At 46.6% G+C, this 24,841-nt stretch overlaps 1 long non-coding RNA gene across 1 annotated transcript in view; it reads right to left on the reverse strand.

Annotated features, from left to right (window-relative positions):
- LOC119401411 (uncharacterized) overlaps positions 1-13,610 on the reverse strand; it is a 195,962-nt gene extending 182,352 nt beyond the window's left edge. Inside the window, exon 1 of the long non-coding RNA XR_005185429.2 lies at positions 12,543-13,610. This is a non-coding gene — a long non-coding RNA (uncharacterized LOC119401411). The remainder of the gene's footprint in view (positions 1-12,542) is intronic.
- Positions 13,611-24,841: the final 11,231 nt, after the last annotated feature.

Consider the following 24,841-nt stretch of genomic DNA (forward strand, 5'->3'; position numbering starts at 1 on the left):
GGTACTGATACACCTGCTTGAGAATGTATCATGACACAGATACAAATTAGTATCCAAGATAGTATCTAAGAGACGTGTATCTTCGATAGTGTCCAGCCAGTCAGAATAAAACGCATGTGCCACAGCAACTCGGGCGTTACATATCTACAATGAAACCGTTTATTATCATAAGCTTCAATAATAGCGTATCTGTGTTCCTAAGCGATACCCAGAGCTGACTATGCGTGCATACAGGCATTTAGTCCTGATTTAACGTTCAAATACTAAGAGAATGGAGGTCGCCGGCGTTAGCCAGTGCTATGCATGCGCTATGGTACAAGGCGGTTTGTTGAAGCAAGACAAATCTGTAGCATGGACAATGGTGTGGAGATAGTGGACGAAGTTCTCATTTGCATTTATATTATTCGCGGCTCCGCCTTGCGCTCGTAAACCAGCCACCGAGCCTGGAAGCGGCATGTACAGGTCCATACTTGAAGTGAAACAAGTTCTCACATTGCGCCGTGCGCTGAGACGTTGCTGTATAGTTCTGTAACCGTTGCCACGCTGCCGCTCACAAGCACGCAATAGAAGAAAAAAGAGGGATATCGAAAGTCTTTTGCTGCGAATTGAAATGCGTGTCATCACTGTGGAAAGATAGCCACGCATCCTTTCCCGAAAAAAGCAGACGACGCGCAAAGGAGAACGATGTGGATTATAATCTAGCGCACCGGAAAAAGGTCGAATGCTCCATTTTTGGAACGTACGACCTCGGCCCCGCACCTCGAGTTTGCTCTCCGACACTGCCCGCAAGAGAATTCTGTTGCGATAGATTCATTTTCAAGCGATGCATTTGTACTCATACAAAACGAATTTGCTCAAGATAAGGCATCGCTAATTTCTGGAAACCTAACGTGATGAATTGAAGAAAAACACAATTTGCTCCGATTAGCTTTTCACTGGGCTTTCACTAGGCTTGTGCGAATAGTAAAGTTTAGGTTCGAAGCGAATTCGAAGCGAATAGTGATTTGGTCGAATAATTTAGAATCGAATTCGAATAGTATATATTACATATTATAAAGAGCTTATTTGTCATGACCCAACTAACTTGGATAATATTTTTTTTTTAACTGATACAAGGCATGTGCAAATGTCATTCTTTTTGGTTCAAAGGACTTTCGGTAGAATGCAAGTGACAACCTGTAAAATACGTTACGCTTTCAAATGTACTATAATTAGAGCATATAAGCTGGTACAGCAAGCTTTTAAACTTCAAAAATGATTAACTGATGTGAGGGTAATCTGTTCATTTAGTCTTGAAGTGTGGCTTCGCGGCAGTGTGGATTTCCCTTGAGAAGGTGTATTCACGGTATAGCACTTCTTTACTGTAGTGAAAACACTTTTACAGGGGGTGACATTTGGATTATATACTATGTCTATTCGCTTCGAATACTTCGAAATTTAGGGTAATTTAAATTCGTTGCGACGCAAATTCGAATATTGTAATATTCGTTCGCATATTCGAAGTGTTCGAATATTTGCACATGCCTACTATTCACCTCTCACATTTCAATGATACTTTCGTGACTCATGCGAACCTGGCTTTTAAATGAGCACTTTATTCGCATGTAAGCGACATGCGTTTAATATCTGTCTTTTTCTCTGAAAAATGAAAAATTCGCACTACAGGGGAAAATTTTCAGATTTCGACTGTGTGATAAAACGACCTAAAAGGCCCGCTGTCTCAACTTAAAATCTCCCGCCGCGCACAAGCGCTTTCAGCTTTAGGGGAGGCCTGCCACGCACAAGCAGTCGTGCTGGCTCGCTTGAAACGTTCTTTCTTTTCCAAGAAAATGTGACTGGCTTGCCGAACAAGCTGGGCGTTCGCACGCACAGTGTAATTATTTCCGCTGTTTCGTCACTGAAATCCTTCAGACTGATTTAATATAAGGTAATTGGCAGCAAGCATCTTTTCGCGTTATATGAAACGCCGCGATTCAATGCCACAATCCAGAAACTTCACAGCGCTAATCGAAAGTGCCGGCTTGACCCTGGATGTCGTAGTCATCCTTGAACAGTGTTGCCAGCACAACTATCACATTCCGGAGTAGCAAACAGGAAAGAGTAAAGCTGGCGATCACGTTCTTGTAGTTGGTACGACGATGACATGATAAACGATGAGAACTTGATGACGGTTCCGGCCGTCGCCATCCTTTCCAGCGTGACGGCGGGTGGATGGGACTTGCAAACCAAACTCAGTTTTGAGCTCTGAACTGCTGTCGCAGTAAAGAGGTTGAAAAGTACATATAAACAGCAGCTGCAATGAAAGTGTATAGCGTCCCCCATTCGTACGAATATTTATATACAGTCCGCAGCTAACTGCACCCGTGCTCGCAGCTCCCTCCAAGACAAGATGCTTCGCAAGCAGAGAACCCAAGGAGGCCTTTTCGGTGAAGATTAACGTCTCGCGGAGGAGCACTCTTATCATCGCCTCGCGGGTAAGAACGTCGGCTTAACTAAAGGTCAAAAACCGCCTTGCTCCGGCAGCGGACACACGGCGTGCACCGGGCACGGCAGTAGGCGAGAGCGCCCATACGCTGCTCGCCGTCTCAACTCCGCGCTGTGGTTGGCGTGAACGTTTAATTCTGTGCAGTGCGCATCAACGTGTGTCAAGTAGCGGCTATGGATATACAGTAAGCTTTCGCGTGACGCAGGGTAGTTGGTAGTGTTGGCGATTATTAGTAGCCAAGTAGAGCCGATGGCCGATGTGCGCGATATGCAGAGGCGAGGTGCACGCCAATTTGTAAAAGCTGAGCAGCTCTTGAGAGAAATGACAGCACTGTCATTTCTCTCAAGTTGTCAGACCACTCATAATATATTCGGCGTGAAGCAAAAATAACAAAGTTCGCTCAGCCAAACAACATATCGCCTCCTGTCGCTGTCTCTCTCTCTCTCTCTATCGTGTGTGTGTGTGTGTGTGTGTGTGTGTGTGTGTGTGTGTGTGTGTGTGTGTGTGTGTGTGTGTGTGTGTGTGTGTGTGTGTGTGTGTGTGTGTGTGTGTGTGTGTGTTGTGTGTGTGTGTGTGTGTGCGTGCGTGCGTGCGTGCGTGCGTGTTTCTGTGTGAGAAAGAGAGAGAGAAAAAATTCACAGCATATCCACGGGTGAATGATGAAGAGCTTGGGCGAAGCTCCTGAAGCAATCATGGTTACACCGTGAAATTTTCAGTGGTTTCGCCAGCAGTAATCAAAGCGATAGCCCAGTACATTATCAAAGACGTGACAAACACTGTATATATTTATACAAGAAATTTTATTAATCGTAAGTGGTAGCTAGACACGGCTTCCGTTCCCCCTTCATTATAACGGCTTTATGGTCGGTGAAGTGATGGATCGGTGATGGGTCGTAGTGGGAGATACTGTTCGGGAGATACTGCCGGTTACGCCTTACGCCGGACGCGTGACAAGGTTAGACTAAGAGGAGCTTCGCCCCTAAAAAAGCAGCCTAACAAGCCTCTCTTTACACCACAGCCACTCTGATTAACGTAAATACCGTGAAGCCACGCAGCAGGATGGGAAGGCGTCGTGGTGGTAAGCTAAGGCGGAAGAGACCCGTTCTTTGTAGCATATAGCGCTATATACGGAGGCAAAGGGCACACAAGAGCGCTCCCTAATAAAGTGTCATATTCTTATCAGCGTTAGTTTTAATCGAAAAGAGGTAACAAGCGCCTTATTGACAACAGTAGGACATGATAGTGTAAACCAGTGAATGTTGATTGCGACTGATTCTTCTGTTTTTCTCTGCCAAGTTGTGCAAATTTGAAACCATTGCTTCTGTAACCTACGTTGGCCACTGTCTATTCCAGGAAATCAAACGTGGTGTCAACTGGACTAAGCACGATCGATATCCCTGTCATCCCTGTCTTTCCGTTACGACTTCTCCCTCTATATATGCCCTGGCAGCTTTCATTTTATTGCCACAGAAAGTATCCGCAAATATAGAACTACTCAGCCACGGACCAGCAGGGGCGATAGTTGCATTTTATACATATTATTGAAAATCAATTCTGCGGGATCCCGCAAGGTGGCGGAAGGGTTTTCGACCAAAACTGACGTTGATGAGAATATGACACTTTATTAGTGAGCGCTTCTGCATCTTATACAGCTAAACAGTGGTGAGTCCCGTGAACACGCGAATATACCGCACTTCATTTTCCTTCATCCAACATTTGCTATATCTTATCAACGACTTTCCCTGTACACTGCTTCTCAACTCAAGTAGCAGTGTACAAAATGTGTGTGCAGTGTAGAATGTGCGTTTAACTACATATGCTGTATTGAAAAAAATGTTATCACGCTGGAATCATCCATAAGAGAGAACTCCGGCCAATCCTGAAGTTGGACGTATTGTTAACGAAGCCGACCAGCTGAGCGCAAGGAGCACTTGAGAACGAGAAGCATTGTGAATATGAAGCCATTTAGTCGCCTGTCGCGCCGTTTATTTTTTTTTTTTTCAGATTTTGCCCAAAAAACCTTAGTCCATGGTTTGAAATCATAGCTCCGGTAAACAAACTGCCATCATTCAAACTCTATACGCAGAGCTATATAGTGAACTCAAGACAAGAACTTTACCGAGGTTTCGCTTTGTTTGATTTTAGTTCATCTCGGTCATGTACGTGGCGAAGCATAGAAGGCAGCGGCAGCCACCGGGAGTGACACTAACCTCAAGTTCTTGTGTGCACCAACCCGTTCGGGCCGCCTGGTACTACTTCTGCTCACAGAATGCTGCACGGTACTACCTCGGAACAGCGGTGTGTATCTACAGCGGCACTAAGCTGCAGCAGCCCGAGTGTCTTATTTGCTCAGAACGAGACGAAGAAGCGGCGCGACGTCCGCAAGCGCCCAAACGGCAAGACCGGTATTGCATAGACCCATGCTAAGCCCGAGCTTGTTTCCAGTGAGCCAATATAAGAAAGGATGCAATAAAGTTCCAGGCGAAAAAAGAAATACGACAGACGCCTTCAAAGATGCTGTTGATTTTCATTAGTCGAGTCATCCTCCTTGTTTCTGAGCCTCTATGCAACGTAAGCAGGGCTCTCCTTCCGTGGATCTCTCAACGCTCGCAACTCGGGAGCAGGCGCGTGTAATGAGGCACCCGGTACGTCTCCGTTGCTTTATTTGCATCTTGGTTTCATTTAGTTACCTCATTAATCACAGGGGCTTTAGGAAAGCAACTAGCAGAGCATGTTTGGGCATAAGTTAAATTAGCGCATCGTAGAGGGTGGCGCACGCGGTGTCCGTCAAGTGCAAGCGTCTCCCTTCCTAATCCATAATCATCGACAACTCTACGCGGCCCCCCTTTTTATTGATTTCTAAGTTCAATGCCTGTTTTCGTGAAACAGCGTGTGGTCTACAGCTCCCAGCAAGAAACAGCTGTATACGCAGCAAGCGAAGGGTTTAATTTGTCCCCACCACCGTCCTATGATCAGAAGCCGCGCACCTATCACTGCCTTCCACGTACGATGTCTCAGGGAGCAGACGTGTGAGCAAGGAAGCTAACGCGCAAAGCACGGCGTCATGTGGAATCCTGACTAAGGATATATGCTGATGTTCGCACCGCCGCCGTCTTGTCTTGCGACTGCAAGTGTGAACTGCAAAAAAACCATAGATGAACATACACGTGCATACGGAGAGCAAGCCCGTTTTTTCAAGTATTCAAAGTGTTGTAGTGAGTGAGCAATGTTTTAACGAAAAGCTGGAGATGTTTGCCTGGCTATTTGCCTGACATGCTACTCCAGGTGCTGGGTGATGATTATGACATATACACTGATAACCACACGCACATACATAGACTACACTGTTTACAAACGCATCATAAAGGCGATCTCTAAAGGCGGCCTTGCACCTTCAACGGGGCTCGTGTTTAGAACTGCGGCACATTCTGGGCCCATGGCAAAGCAGCACCTGTGCGTTACGCGCCACGAAAGCGCTGCTGACTTTCTTGCGGGCCACAAGCCTGATCAAAGTGTCGTAGTCTATTTTTGAGCCAAGTAAGATCTCAAGTGCGTTGCTCACAGATACAAACTCACTCTTTAGTACCAGGCGCTGTGATTCGTTCACAAAATATTTTTAAAGAACCTGGTCAATTTTCAGAAGATATCATTGGGTCTTTGAAAAATTGAAAATCATTTCATCCTGCACCGTGAGCACGAACGGAATGGTGTTATGGTGTTCGATGTTCCAGTCAAGGAGTAAATATTTGAATAATGAAGATGCTGTCAATTTTCCATAGCCTTCCTATATATTTAAAAGCAGAGCCCGCCTTTAGCCTGTTTCACATCCAGGCGATTTCGCTCGACAAGAGGCGCCGCGGCCGTCGTGCGAGCTCCACAGCTTGTTTCTTGAGCGGCGCGCGCCACTGCGCAGGAGTTGAAAAAATTCGCTAGCACAGAAGTGTCGACCCAATGGTGGTGCGCGCGCGAGCAGTGACGCGGGGAGCACGTGACAGGGATCGTGTCGAGGCGCGGATCCGGAGGAGCTGGTATTCGCCGCGAGAGCCACTGTAGCGAGATCGGGCTATAGGTGGCAGCACCGTCGCCGCGTTTGTGTGGATAGGCGGTCGGCGGCGCGTATACAAATGTACGCAGCGGCGCTTCGCCGTAGGCGGTTTGAGTCGATTGTTGGCGAGGCGCGTTGACTGCAGCCTAATGGTGATGTATGCACCCTCCATTGCCACACCAATGCAAGAAAACCGTCCTAACGTACCTCTTAATTGTGAGAGAAGTGCAATCTGCCAATCAATGGGGTACTGGCCTTCAGTCATATTCGTGTTTTGCACTGTGCTCGATGTTTGTTCTTGCTCTGTTTGCACGTGTTTAAATTGTGTTTTGCCTATACCACAATATAAACTGTGTTGCGCGACTGAGACAATAAAGTATTTACTAGTTGCTCTAGCGGCTACAAAGAAAGAGAGCCTGTATTTCTGCGTAATTAGGTGAAGTAGGACTTTGTGCACTCTGCTTTTCTGCTTGCATGAATACGCGTACTGCTGTAGAAATTCGTGGCTTCAGGTCTTTTTTAGCGCTAACCATCTTCTGCAGACGCTAGTTCATGCTTTGCGGTATCACAAGGATTTCCAAATCGCCAACAAATCACGATATGGTGTCGCTAAAATTCTACATTCACGCCTCGACATTTAGTACTTTTTTTTTCGTTTAGGACGACGCCGAATGAACTATATGTGACGTGCTTGAACGAGAAAGCGGTACCCACGTTGAAATGATTTTGGCGAATGGATGGTACGATGGTTCGACCTAGCGCCATACCGACAGGGGCATGTATTCACTTATTAGAGTGCATACAAGCCTCGTAAGGCGGAATCCTTGTGTATATCGTGCAGGCATACGTACAAGCATTTGATATTGTGCTAGCACAACGGAATAAGCTGTAATCTGAGGACGCGCATGACGTACGCACACATGCGAACACGGTGTGGCTAGCAGACAACTCATAGTGCAATAGCGCAAAAACACAGGGACACTGTATCGTCTCTCTTGCCTGTGTCCCTGTGTTTTTGCGCTATTGCACTATGAATTCGTACCAACTAGCTCGGCTTTCCGTACTAGCAGACAACGCAAGGAGCCATCCACACCGCGGGTTTCGTCCGCTCGCCGCTAGGTGCCGGCTCTGCTCGATCTCGCCGCCAATAACAGGCTCTTTCCGCAAGTAGCAATGTGCATCGCAGCGGCAGGCGAAAGCGGTACATGTGACACGCAGCCGCATCCGCGTGTCTAGGTGCCGCTCGATCGCTGCCGCGAAATCGCTTGCATGTGATACAGGCATTATGGAGGGATTGTACTAACTTCTGCACGAATGTTGAGGTCGTCTGGGTTTGTTTTTTCATACGTCGATTGAGTAATATTTGCTCTGTTGCAAAGGCTGTTGTGCTGTTAATTGGCCTCAAGTTACAACCTGCCTAGCTACGGCTGCGAAGGAAAAATGTCAGAGGCAAAAAGTGTTTCCACATGGGTGGCTGTGCTGGAGAGGTGACCCATATTAATTATAAGCATACTCCAAAAATTTGAAATTATAGGATTATTATGAGTGCAGCGGGAAACGTCACTTTAAATGTAGTCTACAGCCACGCCCACTAAATTACATGGAATCGAATCGAAAAAGAGCATCTCGCCCCATAGATGCGACTCTGATAAGTTTGAAACATCTGAACATAGGTGTTGATCGTAGATGTCAAGCCGTCCAGAAATTCGGCAATATTACGTCTGCTTTTACAAATTTCAAATCGGAAGACTGCGCAGAACGCCTGTTTGGAATCTTGTATTTCCTTCCCAGGGCGAGATTATAGAAATATGTTGGCCCTCACACGACTATTTTGTGTGCAATAAACTTACACGTCAATCAAATCTAGAGTTCCAAATTTACGAAAGCATACATACACACAGCATGCCCGCCATAAAAAAAAGGTCCACAAAACATAGAGTGCAGCTAACGCAGGGTTATGTAGAATTTCACACCAAAGGAGCATTTGTTGTATTCCCCCACGAAGGGATTCGGGCTAGTTGATGCTCTTGCTGCTGCGACATGCATTTTGGTATTTGAGATTTGGTCTATGTTAACCCCATCAGTACACTAATACGCAACAAATATGTACTTTTTGGCGAAATAAAAACTCAACAGAAAGAAGAGGGGGGGGGGGGGGCTAAGCGCTCTCTCTCTCTCTCTCTTTGCGTTAAACATATTTTCGTAGAAACTATGCCGCATTATCAGTGGTACGGAAAGGCCTGCAAACCATGCAACCGGTCGAAAACATTAAACTAAGTTCGTTCGTAGTTAAAGTTCCGCTAAGTAGGCACTACACAGAACAAGAAACGGAAGACAAGGCGTTTGCGATCAACGTCTTGCCTTTCGTTTCTTGTTCTGTGTAGTGTCTACTTAGCGGATCTTTAACGATGAGCGAAAACCAACTAGCCCACCTTGTGGCACTATTCTATGCAAGTTGGGTTTTTGCCAAGTCGTGCATATCAAGGTTAACGAACAAGAGTCACGAAAAATGTACCTTACAATGGGCGAACCTCCAAAGTGTCAGTTTTTTTCATCCCCACTCCTTTTGCTGGAACTATATACACAAACTTCCAATGCCCCTGAGGTGCGTAAAAGACCTTCTCATCAAAATATTTGAGAACGATATCACTTTCTGAGCTGCCAGAGCATTTCGAGTCAAAATGCAAGTGACGCTAACAGATACAAACATTACGGCAGTATACCTCCAAAAACGAGATCTCGTCCTGTCCGGTGCCTAGTCCCAGTATAAAGTGGTAATCAACCAAACAGAACAGCAGGCACAGGATGAACCAAAACTAGAAAGCTAGGGCCCGATCATTGATGTGCCTACATCGGACCTCGGAGTTCACGCCGCGACGTTCTGAAATCGGCTCTCCGTCAGCCAGCGCAACGTTCTGACTTCCACTGGTGGCAGGACCGTTGTACACAAGTGAATTAGCGTTTCTACTGGGCTGCTGGACGGATGGTTACCCAGCCGTGGTGTGTTTTCTGGTCAAAGCGCAAAGGGCAGTAAACGTTACGCTAACTTTAGCGCTGACAAACACCAAAAATGTTTCCTATTTTTTCGCCCGTCTCATCTAGTGCACCACCAAAGTGCGGCGCCGGTGACGCTGTTGGCGATGTTCCTCGTCGCGCCAACCGTGTCACACGCCTCATACCTGCCACCGCTTTCTTTCTGCTTGCCGCAGCAGCACTTCTCCCACGCGCTGCATCGCGCCGTGTCGCCTCCGTGCATTGTTGGAACACCGTGCGAGGAGCTCGATTTCAACGCCAAACCTTGTTATCGCTGTCAGTACTTCACATTCCAGCGAAAGTGCCTCATTTTTTGTTGTTGTTGTTTTAAGTACGTTTATTTTAACGTCTTTGGACACACCACCTGCAGCAATGATATTTTTATAACATCTTTTCCCCCTACAGGCGCGGCCGGGAAAAGGAGCCGCGGGGGCCGACCGGCGCACAGGCGTCAAACGGCGAGTCGGAAAATGAAGTCCGCGCAGTGCCCTAGTTGACGCTGCCATCATTTTGTGCTCACCGTGCCGATTGGGTTACCGACAGCATAAGCGTGATCTTCCGTTAATACTGCATTTCGGGCAGGTATGCTAGTAAAAGAAGGTTTCGGTACGGTGGTCAGTTACAACGCTAAGGGGCCTTTCAGATACCCGTCTGCTCCTGCAACAAGCACGCTTTAGAGATGTGTGTGCTGTTTGGCGTTTGGCTTTCTTTGGCCAACTTCGTGGGATGGTGCTGCCGATGGCTGATTGCATATATAACCGATCGTCGGTTATAAGTACCCGCAGATTTCATCACGAAACTTCGTAACGTGAACGCCTACAGCGCGAAAAATAAGCTTATCTTGGCGACGGCCACGTCTGGGTGCCGTGTTGTCACTATCGCTGCGAAAGATAAGTAATCCGAGCTGCATGTATTTAGCTTCGCCGGAGATGCCAGCGCTAGCTGCCATGCGTCCTAAAGCTCCGTCGCCACTTCGCTTATTTTGCACGCAAGTGTACACTTCAAATATGTATTCAAGTATTTAACGTAGTGTACTGCACAGCAGCTGCTGGCGGAGCGCTTCGGACACACACCTTCTTGGATATTGCATTACGCACTTTCACAGCGCGAAAAGCTGGAATTTCGACTCATCAAAGGCAAAAGGGGTCTCTCAGAGCCGCTAAACGTTACCTTTCAAATTCATATGATTCGTCATGTGCCCTGGAGTTTGTGCGTTTTTTTAAAGTCATCCAGTGAAGAATCATTGCCCTTAATTATATGTTGTTTAGGAGATCTTGGTGCTGTTACATATCGCTGGCTACTCCTTTTCACAGATAATAAAATTCGTAAAAATCATAGCAATTAAAGAGAAAACTTACATCAAATGGCTTGATACTTAAGAACAGATGTGCGAGTGTGACATATTCTTCTGTTATTAGTAATACCTATGTTTCCTGTTGCGTTGATATGTGATGAATTTAAAAAATAACTCCTAATTTTACGTCCGTATGAATGAAGTTACCTTTTAGAGAACGCGTGACGGCGTTAATAGCTTCAGCGAGGCATACTCCTTCACGGCACACGCAGGAGTTTCCAGACGCTATAAAAAATTGAAAACCCTAGGCCAGGAAATCACGAAACTTATAGCCGACGGGCCGCCACTAGCTTTATTCTTGGCACAACACGCTATGTAAGACCACCGATGAGCGCTTTAAGCTTCGTATTTAATATCCCTGAAGCGCAGTCAATGCTTTACTATCAGCTAAGCATGACCAGGTCGCTTTACGCTGAACTTCAGCCGTAGAGAAAATTTTTTTGGGCGGGCCATTAAAGTGACCACACGTAGAAGCTGCTCATGGAACAAACGTACGGGTTACCGCGAATAAAACGCAAAATGCAAGTAGGCAGCGTCGCACAACATTTTAGAAAATCAGAATTTTGGCGTCGTGTTGGCTCTTTGTTTTTCTCCTGCCTTTTTTTCTAGCGCAGGACATTTGTGTACGTAATACAAAACCCATGAGCACGCCGCAGGTGAGCGCAGTGTAGGCACGTAAAACTGTCCGGCCTCTAGTTTGGTTTTCTGCATGCGCTCACGGCATCCGTCGCTGAGTTCTTAAAACACGCACGCCAGCATCACATATACCCAACTGAACACCGTAGTGACAGAAAACATTTCATTGGGACAGTGCGTATGTACTTATGACAGCCACAGAGGAACTATAAGCGTAAATACGGAAGCGTTTGTTTCACTTACAATCATATACCAGTCACACAACGGGAAACTACGTGCAAATCAACGAAAGAAAAAAAGAACGTTTTAACGGCTGCGCAACGGCCGCCAACCGCTGTCCAGATCTACGGCAGTGACATGGCTCAGCCGCCGCTGACTTGAACTGCAGTTGACACATTGTACGTTCCCTTCACATCATGTGCAACAGAAATGAAAATCGCCAGCCGCTTGTACACAGAAAGAGAGCGACAGAAAATAAATCAGCCATCTATATTTCTGACATTCAGAAAAAGGAAGAGCGAAAGCAAGATTACGGCGTACTACGCGGGTACATGCGATTAAATTCGCGTTGATACGAAGCGTTTAACTTACATAAACTTTACTGGGTGACCTCTACAAGCTAAAATTTAATCAAATCACTACTTTTCACGATAACGCGAACGAAATAGAGACCGCTAACCTGAACTTTGCAGTGCCGCAATATTTAACGCATTGGCGATATAAGCACCGAGTTTGTCTTATCTGTGCCAGGAGGAGGCACTTCAACAAAGTAATTAATGACAATGATCAAGGCACCGTGTGTTCCTACGTATGCACTCGTCTTTTTAGCGCTACTCACTTTCCCATAACGAATGGCAGCATGCTTTGCGACGACTGTTATATCATGTACACTATACTCTCGCATGAATTAAGATGCTGAACATGTCACGCTTACGCAGTTGCTGCTGCCCTCGACTTACGAGCGAGGCTCGCCCGAGCCCTACACTTACCCACTGCAGTCCACAGAACGAACAACAGAAGCAGGGCACGGTGCAATGACCGCCAGGGCGCCATGTGGTCGATCTCAGCTGCTTCTCCGAGAGACACCGCCGACGCCGGGCGAGATTTCTCGGTCCAGTCTGCTCTGTGATTTCAGGCCGATCACCAGTCTCTCGTGGCGCGAATGTCCCAGCCGGCTACGCTAACGATTTCCACACGCTGGAAAAGTTGTGATCGATGCAGACGATCACCGTCGCCCCGCTGCAAAAAGCTTGGATAACTTTCGCTCTTAACTTTTGGCTCGCCGGCGATTGCTCGCGATTGCTCTACTGACGATCGGTCGGCGTCGGGGCAACTTTTTGGTGTTCCGTGGACGGCCGCGAAGGTGGGCCCGACCAGCTCTTCGAAGGGCACGTCACTTACTAAAGACAGACCAAATGCCGCTTCCCTCCTCTCATCGGTCTTTTAAAAAAATTTCCCCTTTCTTTCTCTGAAGTGAAAATACTAGAGAAATTGTCCGAGGATGCTACCCCCGAAGAAAAAAAAACGGTCGCTGTCACCCTTTCCCTGCAACGATGGGTAGACTCCAGAACAAAATAAGGCAAGGAAAGCGAAAGCGGAAGAGTTGCGCGTCTTTATCTCTCGGCGTCTTCAGGTATAGCAGCAGCAGCAGCAGCGCATCTAGGCACTGACAGCGCCTTTTCGACCTCTCACTGCACTGACCCGGACCTTTGTAGTTACAGTCACTCACAGGTTACTGTGCTTCTGATAGCGGGCAGATACGAAAAAGTCAATGCTCCCGGGAGCGTGTCCCGACAAAAAACACGGCCCGTGAGTTGTCAGGAGCAGACGACGCGATTGCCCGCTGGAAGCTTCTCTCAACCAGTTGCGAACCCTCCGAGCGCAGTCGGCTTTTGTGAAGAATTCAGACGGGGAGTTGCCACGGGCGGCCGAAGCCGCGAGACCGGCCGGAAGGGAGAGAACGGCGAAGAGGGGTGCGACGCGAGCCTCTTCCGCAAGGAGTCGTGGGATCCTGCAGCTCTCAGTTGGGACCCTGCGTCCCGTAGCGCGCCCGCTTCGCTTTTGAGCGACGGCGGGCTCGAGCGCAAGGTATACAATCGGCGCGGAGATTCTGCGACTGAAGCGCCGCCGTGTGTGGCGCCATCTTGCGGAGGGCCCATAAAGTGCCGCCGCAGAAGAGCCTGCGATAGGGCAGTAACGCTGGGAAAATACAAACGTCCGGAGAAACATTTTAGGAGAGCGCTGGCAAACCGAACCCGGCGCTCGGCGTCCTGCGGTATTGATGGATGGATTGACTCTTAACGCTGCCGAGGCGTTGGAGCTGTGCGGGCTGCCGTAGTGATGAACTACTGACGGCACGTAAATGTCAGTTTCTACATTCCGCTTCTCTCGGCGAGCGGGTTAAGTGGTCAGGAGAATCGAGTTCGCGACCACGTGCTTCACACCTGAACTCTAAGGCCACTGAGTCACGATGGTGGACGCTTCATCTCGTCATGAAGCGATGAGATCTACAGGGCCGGATCAAACGCGGAAATACTTAAAGTGACTTCATCTGTCGACGATCATGCGTGTAATTCTACTAAATGTTAACTATTTTCGCTGAATTATGATACGTTCTCGAAGAGCTCGTACGAGTGCGCGTGATGTCCGAAGCGTACATTGCTAGCCCGAAGCTCAGTACAATCACATTCTAGCGCATTACCTCTGGACCTTCGTGATTGATGGATTGGCATTCAATTAATTTATTGTAGTTTTAATTGCGGATAATCGGTTGGGATGGCATGAACGAAAACCGGCAGCACGGCGCCATCGACAAGCGACAACCCCGCTTCGCATACTCAGAACAAGTTCGGAAGTCACAGCTCGAGCTACAGTGTTATCAGTTATGGAATCGCCCTCGTGCACGTCTTTCAGGACCCTGAACAAAGCCACTCGTGCCGAATTTCATGCCGTCGGAGCAAGTGAATACCATGACTGCAGCTATACTTACGACTGCGTCTTTGCGACTTTGGAATGCTTGGTCCGCTAAAGCAAAATGTCCCTGATAAGATGAAATGATATTCTGTGATCTCACGTGCCAGAACCATAATCTGATTATGAGGCGTACAGGAGCTGTAGTGGTGGACTCCGGGTAAATGTGTGACCACCTGGGATCTCTTTAGCTTACCCATAAATCAAGCACGTGAACGTTTTCGCACATCGTCCCCGCCAAACTGCGGAAGCCGTCACCGCGCTGGAATACGTGTTTTCGAGCTCAGAAGCGACCGCTGCAGCCGCTAAGCTACAGCGATGGGCATTAATGAAATCAAGTGGCCATTGAAAAAGTACGATGTTTCTTTCTTTCGTCGACATCCAGTTATTCTGTAGCTTACGTAGCAAATTCGCCAGTGCTCTTAATCGATCATTAATTTGATCAAAAGATTCTAGTTGATCGGCCTAAAAGTGTTAATTGCTGTTCAACTCTAATTGCCTCAAATCGCCACCCCAACTTCCCTAGAAGAAATTCCGAGTGTTTACAGGAAAAAACATGGTTCATCCCTCCGACATAGGAATCGGTATAACACGAAAATGAACTGTGCCTTCACAGGAGCATAGTTGATTGTTCATTGTACATTGATGTACGAGAGCTTGCACAAAGTCTATCGGTGTTTGGCAGTTATAGCACCGTTTGACGTGGATGCACCCACGTTGATGCCTGTAGTGGCACATCTCCATCAAGAAGGCTAACGCCAAAGATCGTCATTTAGCCTAACTCTTGTGGTAGCTGAAATAGTTGACATCATAGGTCGGCAAAAAATGCGGAGCTCACTCACACTCATTGATGAAATATATTTTGTCCTTAGGGCTCACTCGGACTACCACTCGCCGAAATTTTCCTCAACCGGACTCACTCGGACGCAAACTCACCAACATATTGCTCTGCCGCGCTCACTAAAACTCAGACTCACGGCTCGATCTGAGTCTGAGATAGTCTGAGTGAGTCGGCTTATGAGTCCGTTAACGTATAATGGTTCCAACGCTCTTTAACACCAATGGTTCCAACGCATTTAACACCAATATCTCGCATAATCGGTGCGTTACTTGGCGCCTTTTGATCTCGTACCTTCAAATGCTAGTTATCAGGTTATCAGTGGTTGCAATCTAGTAAGTACATTTTTATTGTATGAGAAGACTCACACGACATATTTTTATCACTAACTTCCCGTGAAAGAACTTGCGGGGGTAAGGTCAAGGCACCTCCCCCGCCCCTCCTTAACTCACGCCTCTGATCAATAAGTATTGAGCTGGCGCATGAACGCATACTGCATTGAAGTATACGTGAGTAGACCATAGTATAAACGTGAGCTGATATTATTGCTGATGTTGAGTAGATAGGACCATAGGTCGGCAAAAAGTGTGGAGCGCACTCAGACTCACCAAAATTGTCTACAACCGGACTCACTTGGTCTCAGACTAACCAAAATTTTTCACAACCGGACTCACTCAGAGTCAGACTCACGGTTCGATCTGAGTGTGAGCGAGTCTGAGTGAGTCGACTCATGAGTGAGTTTCCGACCTATGGTTAACACATGTGGACAGAGCATTTGCTGAATCCCGCGCAAAGATGGCATCAACAAGCACATAACATTGGTACTCGATATGCACTCATTCAAAGCGTCGTCATTTGAGGATAGAAACGCCAAGGTTTGCGCTCCCAAGTAATAGGGTAACCTACGCCTCTACCCTAATAGGGTAACCCTATTAGGGAAGGTTACCCTAATAGGGTAACCCTATTAGGGAAGGTTACTCTAATAGGGTAACCTACGCCTCTACCCTAATAGGGTAACCTATGTGTATACCACACAGCGCTTATGGAACGCGAGAGGCAGAGCTCGTGGCTTGAGCCGTGAACGCGGGAAGGCGTTTCGCTTCCCGCTGGCGTCTCTCTCGCTGCACCAAAAGGTGAAACTACCGAAGCGCTCCCTGTCGGCGCTCGTTAGTGTCATGATGCAGTACTTCACTTACCAGACGGCGACACCACCCCCTGCCAACCAAAGTCACTGTGGAAGGGAGAAGGTGTGAGAGATATAGGACGCGTTTGTGATACCTCATACATGAGCATTAGTAGCGCAGTGGGTAGAGCGCCCGGCTCCTATCGTCGCTACCCAAGAGGTCGTGGGTTCGACAGCCGGGTCATCCGAATCTGCGGAACTTTTAGTTCTGGTTTCTCTTTGTCATTTGTTCGTGTGCATTTTACCGGTGTCACATCCGTGACGGAAATCATGTCAGTGAAGTCTTGGTGTACCCCGGCATAAAACACTTTCGTGTTAAACAAGCAGGCCAACTTGCGCAGTCACTGTTGGGCTTATCTTACATGGTTGTGCGAGCAGCGACAAAACCGAGGAGGAGACGTGAACTACAGCGATCAAGAGATATTTGGCGGAGGAGGTAGCGCTTTTAAATCTTTAAACATTTCGGGACACCTTTTTCGTGGTTTTATTGTATTTCCGCCGCAGTAGAACTTCTATTTCCAGCTCGAGTGTAGGTGGCCGGTGGTACGCGAACTTCCGGACGACAAGCGAAAATTTATGTCATGTATAAACAGGTGTTGCGACAAGCAGCGGTGACAGATCTATACCTCCGCTACAGGCAAACGCGTCGTTCGTCGTCACTTCCGTTTGTCACTATTGCTTAAAATCAGGTGTGTGCGGTTAAGTGTCGTCGTTGCTCTTCTTGCTCCCGTTCTTGTTGCTCGTGTTCTTGTTGTTCGTATTCGCGCTTATTCTTGTTCTTGTATCTGTTCTTGTTCTTGCTGCTCAGCTTGTTTTTGTTACTTGTGTTTTTCTTATAATTGTTGCTCTTGTTCTTGTTATGCTTGTTCTGCACTTGGACTTGTTGCGCTTGTTCTTGCTGTTCTTGTAACTACTCTTGAGCGACTGCCGACTCCGAGTGACGCCATGTGTGTACGAACGCTAGTGAGATACATGTAATACAACTCGATAGAGCTCATCAAGACGTTTCCCTGTGGCCTGAACAATATACATCTAACGCGCATTTCGTGCAGGGGTGACCTCGCTTTTTTTTTCTTCATCAGGGTTAACAGCGTGACTGACCCAGGCGAAGAAGTGGACACACGACACAGCACTGTGTTTTAAATGAAGCTTAATATTAAAAAATGCGAATGTAAATACACAAACTGAGCACCTCGTGACCAACCCGGCCTTGGTCCGTCATAGCCGATCAACTCAAAATACTCTGCGCAACTAAGCATCGTCACTATATTCGACGTACAGACAGCAAAAGTAAAGCGTAACCAGGATACAAGGCACAGGAAAACAATAGATCCTTATCCACAATCTAACAAGGAAACTTCGTTATCCATCAAAAGGATACTAAAGTGAAAAGCAATTTTTTGCGTATTAGTAAATTACAATTTCACAATGCCGAAAACACCCCTCTTAACGCGAGAAGACGGTTGGTAAGCGAGAAAACGCGCGAAAAGAAAATGTGGGTGGCGACGCCACCTCGAAATTCCCGCACCAAACGCCGTGAAGACATAGATTTTGACGGCGTCTACTGCTAGGTCATACGTAGTTCCTAATTGGTAAAAATAAAGAACGTTGTCTTTTCAGGGGGCCATAGACTTAACATACCAAGTTTTAGGAAATTCCGTTGAGCCAATGTCGCCAAAACGAGAAAATTTTGAATGTGAAATTTGTGATGTCGCGCGTGGAGATTTCGGCGTGAGATTTAAAAATTAATCTTTGACCTTGATTTTCTCCTCTATTAAGAAACATATGATGATGAAACAAACGCCGTTAGAGTTCTCAGAAGACAATTAATAAATTTAAACCGATTTGTTGTTTCACTTTAGTGTCCCTTTAAAGCGATGGATAGCTGGCTGACACACTGAGCTCGTATCCCGGCCGTGGCGGCTGCGTTTTCGATGGAGGCGAAAATGTTTGAGGCCCATGTACTTAGATTTAGGTTCACGTTAAAGAACCCCTGGTGGTCGAAATTTCCGGAGCCCTCCACTACGGCGTCCCTCATAGTCATATCGTGGTTTTGGGACGTTAAACCCCCGAAATTCGATTACACTGAGCTCCTTTCCTATTTATGAAAAACGCCTCCGTAATCTCTCTTGATAACCTTTCAGTGTGCCTGAAGAGCCCGTTTGTTTTATCAAAAAGCCGGCGACACTCACAATATCGACAATGCATGACACGTGCGAATGCGCAAAGCCTTTCAAAGAGCTGCGGTGTTCCCCTAACCGACTATTCAAGCAACGCCCGGTCTGCCCTATATGCTGACAACCGCATGAGAAAGGGCTCGAATATACCACGTTCTGGATGCAAGGAACAAACTTGAAACCATGTTTCATACTGAAACGTTGACCGGTTCGACTCCCTTTGTTGCTGATACGCCTATTTATTGCGTGGAAAATTCTCTTTAGCTTGTTTTTACTTGAAAAGCCAACTTTTATTCTGAACTTAGATGCAACTTTCTTTAATCTATGTGAAAAAGAATGAACCTATGGTATAAAGACAAAAGGGCTAAAATCTTGTTCATTAGTACTCTTTCGCGAGGGCCCTCCCTGGGTTCCCTGAAGCAACTTGTCGCAAGACATAGAAATAACTGAATTAGAATATCCTACATCACGCAGCCTTTCCACATGATTTTCAGCGCTCTCAGACATAACATGGGGACAGCACTTAATGAGGGCGTCCCTAATAGCCGGAAGTTGCGATACCTTGTTTTATTCATTTAAATTGTCCTATCCTGAAATCGTTTTTTCTTACCTTCCACTTCTAGCCACTTACATTACTATAAAGCATTCAGGAAAACTCTCTTTGATTGATGAGCGATACACGGCCGCGGATGGTGTTAGCCTCGAGCGAGGGCATTCAGGACGGCCACCAAACAACTACCAAGCAACAATATGTTACCGATAAAATCAAGAGCTTTATGCAAAACAATCAAAACGAGTATGTGCGTGAATATAGACAAACACGTGAGAAAGGTATTCATAAATTTCTCAAAATGTGTAGCTAATCTTAATTAGGAGATCATCGAAAATCACAGGTTCGCATCAATGCATTTTAGTCAAGCTTAAGGTAGCGCGTACGAATCACAGTCCTACTCAACCTGCAATTACAAACGCACTTTTTTTTCTTATCTGTTAAACAAACTCACAGCTGCTACATTTAGAGATGCTTGCCTTTCCTGTTCTGCACGAAAGCAAAATAAGGCGCTGTGGTTTCAGTCTCGCCTAACACGCTGCAGAACGCAGGTACGAATCAACTTTCCTCAATCTCGAGAAATCACTTTTTGGTGTGAAGAAGGTTGTCAGCGCTATTCGGAGAACGTAGCCTCCTCCGAAAGGAGTACCCGCAAACATGCCCGCAAAAGTTCGCCTTTCTTAGCCCCACCATCTCTCACATCTTTAGGCGTAGTAAGGGGGGCATATCAGATCGCTGCATCCATTCGCGCTGCTACCACATTGAAGCCGGAAGCGACCGGCACCGCACATTTCGCACATCTACGGGTTGTCGTCTGCCCTTGTCAAGAACTTCTGAGTTTGCGTCGTGATCCCACAGTTCTGGTCGAAAGCGTGCGTGTGTAGGCAAGCGTGCACCGTGTCTCTAACCTGATGGAAACGCTCTCGGTAGAAATCCTCCGGGAAATGGAACTTTGTCTTCGCGCAACGCTTGCATCTCCTGCTTCAATTTATCTTGCTTCAGTTGTCACACTGTTCCACGAGCAAGAAAAATCATGGCGGTGTCGAGCGACGCTTCCTTTGGCAGCAGTTCCCTATTTGCTCTGCATAGCTGAACTCTTAAATTTTCCGCGACAAGCGGTAATTACGCTTTACGTACTGTCAGACAACAAGCAAAAATTTATAGCATGCAATATAAGAATTGCATTAATGGGTGTTTTTCATGTTGTTTCGCTTTGACTCGTGTATCTTTCTTTCCATGCAACGAAAGGCAGTGTGGTTTGGTATAATCACGGCATTCGCGAAAGTGTCCGCAGTCCTTGAGCAACTCCCTTAATTGTTCGGCAGAACTGCCAGAGTTCACGATTTTTTTATTTGATTAAAATTGATGGAACCAGATAACGCTGTTTTATATGCGTTTATATGAATAGCAATGAAACTGGATAAGCTCTGGAAGTTGGTATCGGTTCGCTGCTAAGCTCAGTGCACACAAAAAAGGAAGGCCTCATATAAAGTTAACAAACAGCTCCCCATTTTTCATTCGCAGGCGATGTCGTTCGTCTTTTGTGTGCGCTGCAGTTCCCCAGTTGTTGATTTTCCTCATTAACTAGAGTACCATTTGTTAGTAGAGATGTAGAAAAACCTAATTACAGTCGTCTGTAGTGCACAGTTTGTTTTTTGTTCGGTTTGTGCAGGTCAGTACAGATAAAGTAATGGTCAGGCAGACGCTAGCAGTGCATGTTGTGCAACAAACTTGCAATTTTAGGTTTCGCCGTTATCGTCCGTTTGCATATTGGGGAGTCTCCTTTATTTTGTTTGTAAGTGCGATATTTTGAAACCACTTCCTCAGTCGGTGCAGCTTCAGGGCCCCTCTGTATCAACATTTCTGCGCCTTTGATAAAAATATATAGAAGGTTGATAGCTAGCGTATCGTTGTAGCAATTCCGGCCAGTTTTCATGTAAAGCCGCAGATTTAAAGCTAAAGAAGTTTCGCGTCAGGTGGCACAAGAAGGACTGAGACTCTCGGTTCGGAGCGGTATTTCGCGTAGACGCTCGCCAATGCATCAGTAGCCTCATTATCGAAGCCACTATGGCATGTGTCGGAACCTACACGCACTTCAAAGCATTTGTTCGGAATTTGGTATTATTCACTGATCAACGCACACAAAGGACAAAGAACACAGGTAGAGTGAACAAACAGTGCTTCTTTGTTCGTTCTGCCTGCGTTTTTAATTTTTTGTAAATGCCCCATGTCAACATTAAACGGTCGCATAATGTTATAGTCTGGCTTGCAAAGACAGCCTAAGATATATCATGACGCGATGCATTTTGATGCATGGATCCTGCAAGTCAAGCATCAGTAAATGCGTAGTGCATAAATACCAAGCTCTCGGCTTGCGCTCCAGCTCACCACGATCGATCAGAGTGTAGATTAAAGAGATTTCAGCAGGCCTTGGGAAGGTTCTATTACATAGAACCGCAATCATTGACTAATGAACCACTACAAAAATTTCCAGCAGGAAAACGGAAGAGGGCTGTTCAGCGCGCACTTATTTCAGTGAGCGCGTGAATAGGCTTGAGGGAGAGCATTTTTGGAAAACCGGAAATGTCTGCCCGGTCGCTTGCCTAGCGTGTTCTAGCAGATTACGGCAATGACATATACAACGTCACGAATAAATTGCTGATCCATACTTAGAACTGTGCAGCGCTCACAAAAAGGGACGAGGGACAGAAGAAGCACACGGGACAAGCGCTGACTCTCAACTGAATTTTTATTCCGGAAAACACAAAAAAAGTAAACAAGAAGAAATAATCGAGTCACGTGTCTTGTACTCCAGACTTGTCCCTTTTTGTGAGCGCTGCACAGCCCTAAGTATGAATCAATACCAACTCGCTCAATTTTCTATTCTAAGTCACTTGCTGATCAACACAAGAGACAGAGAGAGGGAGGGAGGGAGAAAGGTTAAGTGGATGGCAGGGAGGTTAACCAGAAGGAAATTATCAGGTTTGCTACCTTAGACTGGGGAAGGGGTAAGGTGGGACAGAAAGGTAAGGAAGGAAAGAATCAGAGAAAGAGCAAAAAATATGAAGGAAAACACACACACACACACACACACACACACACACACACACACACACACACACACACACACACACACACACACACACACACACACACACACACACACACACGCGCGCGCGCGCGCGCGCACGCACTAAAGCACGGGAGGGTCATAGTCGTTCATCGAGGCTGGTTGGCTACAGCATCTTCAGCAGTGCCTTCGTCGCTTTATGGTTGGAAGCTCAAACATTCCGGCATTGAAGCGTTAGAGAGGTTTGTCTTAGACAATGTAAAGTCATTACAGAAATACTACTCGAAGTGCTGGTTTAGTTTTTCTATATTTCGTGTAAGAGCAAAATTTCCGGAGACTGCTCCGCTGAAGGAACTTCTCCGTACAGTGTTGTTTTACTCATCTTCATATTTGAGCACATTGGCTTCCCGGCAGAAAATGGAAGCGACCGCGGGGGAGAATGTACTAATCGTTCGACAACCGCTGTCTGTCAGTCGTCTCCAATATCAATAGAAGGGACGCATTTCCTACTTGAGCGAGTAGCAAGAGCATTTTTGTCTTGAACAGGGGCGTCGCGCAGTCTGCATGTCATCTGCACTATGCAGCATAGGTATTAAAAAGAGCACCTGCTTAGCATCTCTTCTGGAAACAAAACACGAAATCAATGGCATAAGGTCCAAATAGTAAACAGCGTAACTTACGGCTCAGCATTAGAAGAGTTAGAGAGAGAGAATTAAACTTTACTGTACGACCAGGCGCGCGTTCTCTTCGCCCAGAGGTGGGTCACTTCCTTATTCCAGGGAGCCATGACTTGTGGCTGATGTCCGAGCCCTGTACACCAGTCGGAGCTGGTTCTCAGGGTTTAGTGACGTCAGCAACGCCTCCCACTGGTCTTCCGGATTTTCTTGGATGGATGCTCTGTTCGTCTATGGGCGGGATACTTGGGTTATTTTGGCACCCCCATACCATGTGGTAAAGGGTGTTAGCAGTCTCCGGGCAGTATCTGCAGGATACGCAGAAAATAAGTGGGCTTTTTATTCTATTGAATTACGGATTCATAAGGGTAGTTCGTTGAGCGAATTCGCACATGGTACTTGGTAAGAATAAGCTAGGAACAGAAACGAACTTTTTTTTCTGAGGAAAACCTCGTTCCTTTCTCTGCTTCTTGCCTCAAGATTGTTTCTGGTTCCTTTCCGTTGCCGAGAGACATTTACCAAGTACAACGAATCAATAAATTATTCACTAATATAACATAAAATACAAAAGAACATTATTACTTAAAGGAAAACTGCGTTGTATCTATAGATAACGAATTTCTATTTATATAGCAAACAAATTTCTTATCATGGCTCAGGGTGAAAACTGCCCGGTCGAGAGATTTCGGTTGCAGGGATTTCTTGACTTTCTGAGCCAGAACAGGTTCAGGGGCTTGAAAATGCTACCTGAACCTTGCATCGATGCGCGACTCGACTTAATATGTGCACTTACGAGACGCTTTTATTTTTAACAGCGGAGCTGTTAAAGCCGGGCGTCAGGTGCAATTCCGTGGACTGGAAAAACCATTTGGCCGGTTTGCTCCACAGGAATTGGGCAAGCGGCACTATACAGAGTACTTGCATTCATGGGAACTATATTCATGAATGCGTTGCTGGTGGGAGAAGGAAGTGAGGGTGAGGAGGAGGAAAAAGAGTGAAGCATAGCATATCCATGTATAGTATAGTACAGCAAGAGGTCCGAAAGGGATGTGAGGGTGAGTAGGGGCGAGGGTAAATCAGAGAATATCCTTGTATAGTAAAGTACCTGAAGGGGGGGGGGGGGAGAAAAAAGGTGAAGGGAAAGAGTCAAGCATAGCATAGCCTTGTACAGTATATACTCGCGGGCAGCTTTTCTTGGCAATGAAAGAAAGGGTACGGGGGCGGGGCTATACTGCACATGTACTGCTCCGCGAAGTAGTCCAGTTCGGCGCGCGTTTCGAATTTAGTTTTGTTTTGTGAACCTTCCATCACTCCTGTGACGGTCGTTTGATTATTCGACTGGCCGTCAGAGGCTTAGACATCCATTTGTTAGTGAAATTCATCACAAGCTCCTTCGGCGAGTTGTTGGAAAAGCTGGAGGGTGACGAGCGCTCACCGGAAGACGAAGACGCCATTTTCACTGTGAGGTGCACGTAAAAGGTGCGACGTTTTCACAGGCGCGAAAACGCGAAATGAAACTGCATAAAGTAAAACAAATATAAATATCTTCTTGGTGCGCGCTGACTCTCTCTTCAAACAGCGTCCCGTAGAAAATAAAGTAATGTTGTTGTTGTTTTTTATTCTCACGCAGAAAACACGCACGCAATTGTGGGACTACATTCTTCAGCGGTAGCACAAGCGTAGTTCGGCTCTTGTAGCCTTCCCTTCATTGCCAAGAAAAGTTGTCCGCGAGTATAGTATAGCAAGGTGGTTGGAAAGGGAAGTGAGGGTGAAGAGGAGGGAAAAAGAAGGGGATCGCCATGAGCTACGCTCTTTCCTCAGTCTTC

This window comes from Rhipicephalus sanguineus, chromosome 1, assembly GCF_013339695.2.
Source record: "Rhipicephalus sanguineus isolate Rsan-2018 chromosome 1, BIME_Rsan_1.4, whole genome shotgun sequence".
Classification (NCBI taxonomy): Eukaryota; Metazoa; Arthropoda; class Arachnida; order Ixodida; family Ixodidae; genus Rhipicephalus; species Rhipicephalus sanguineus.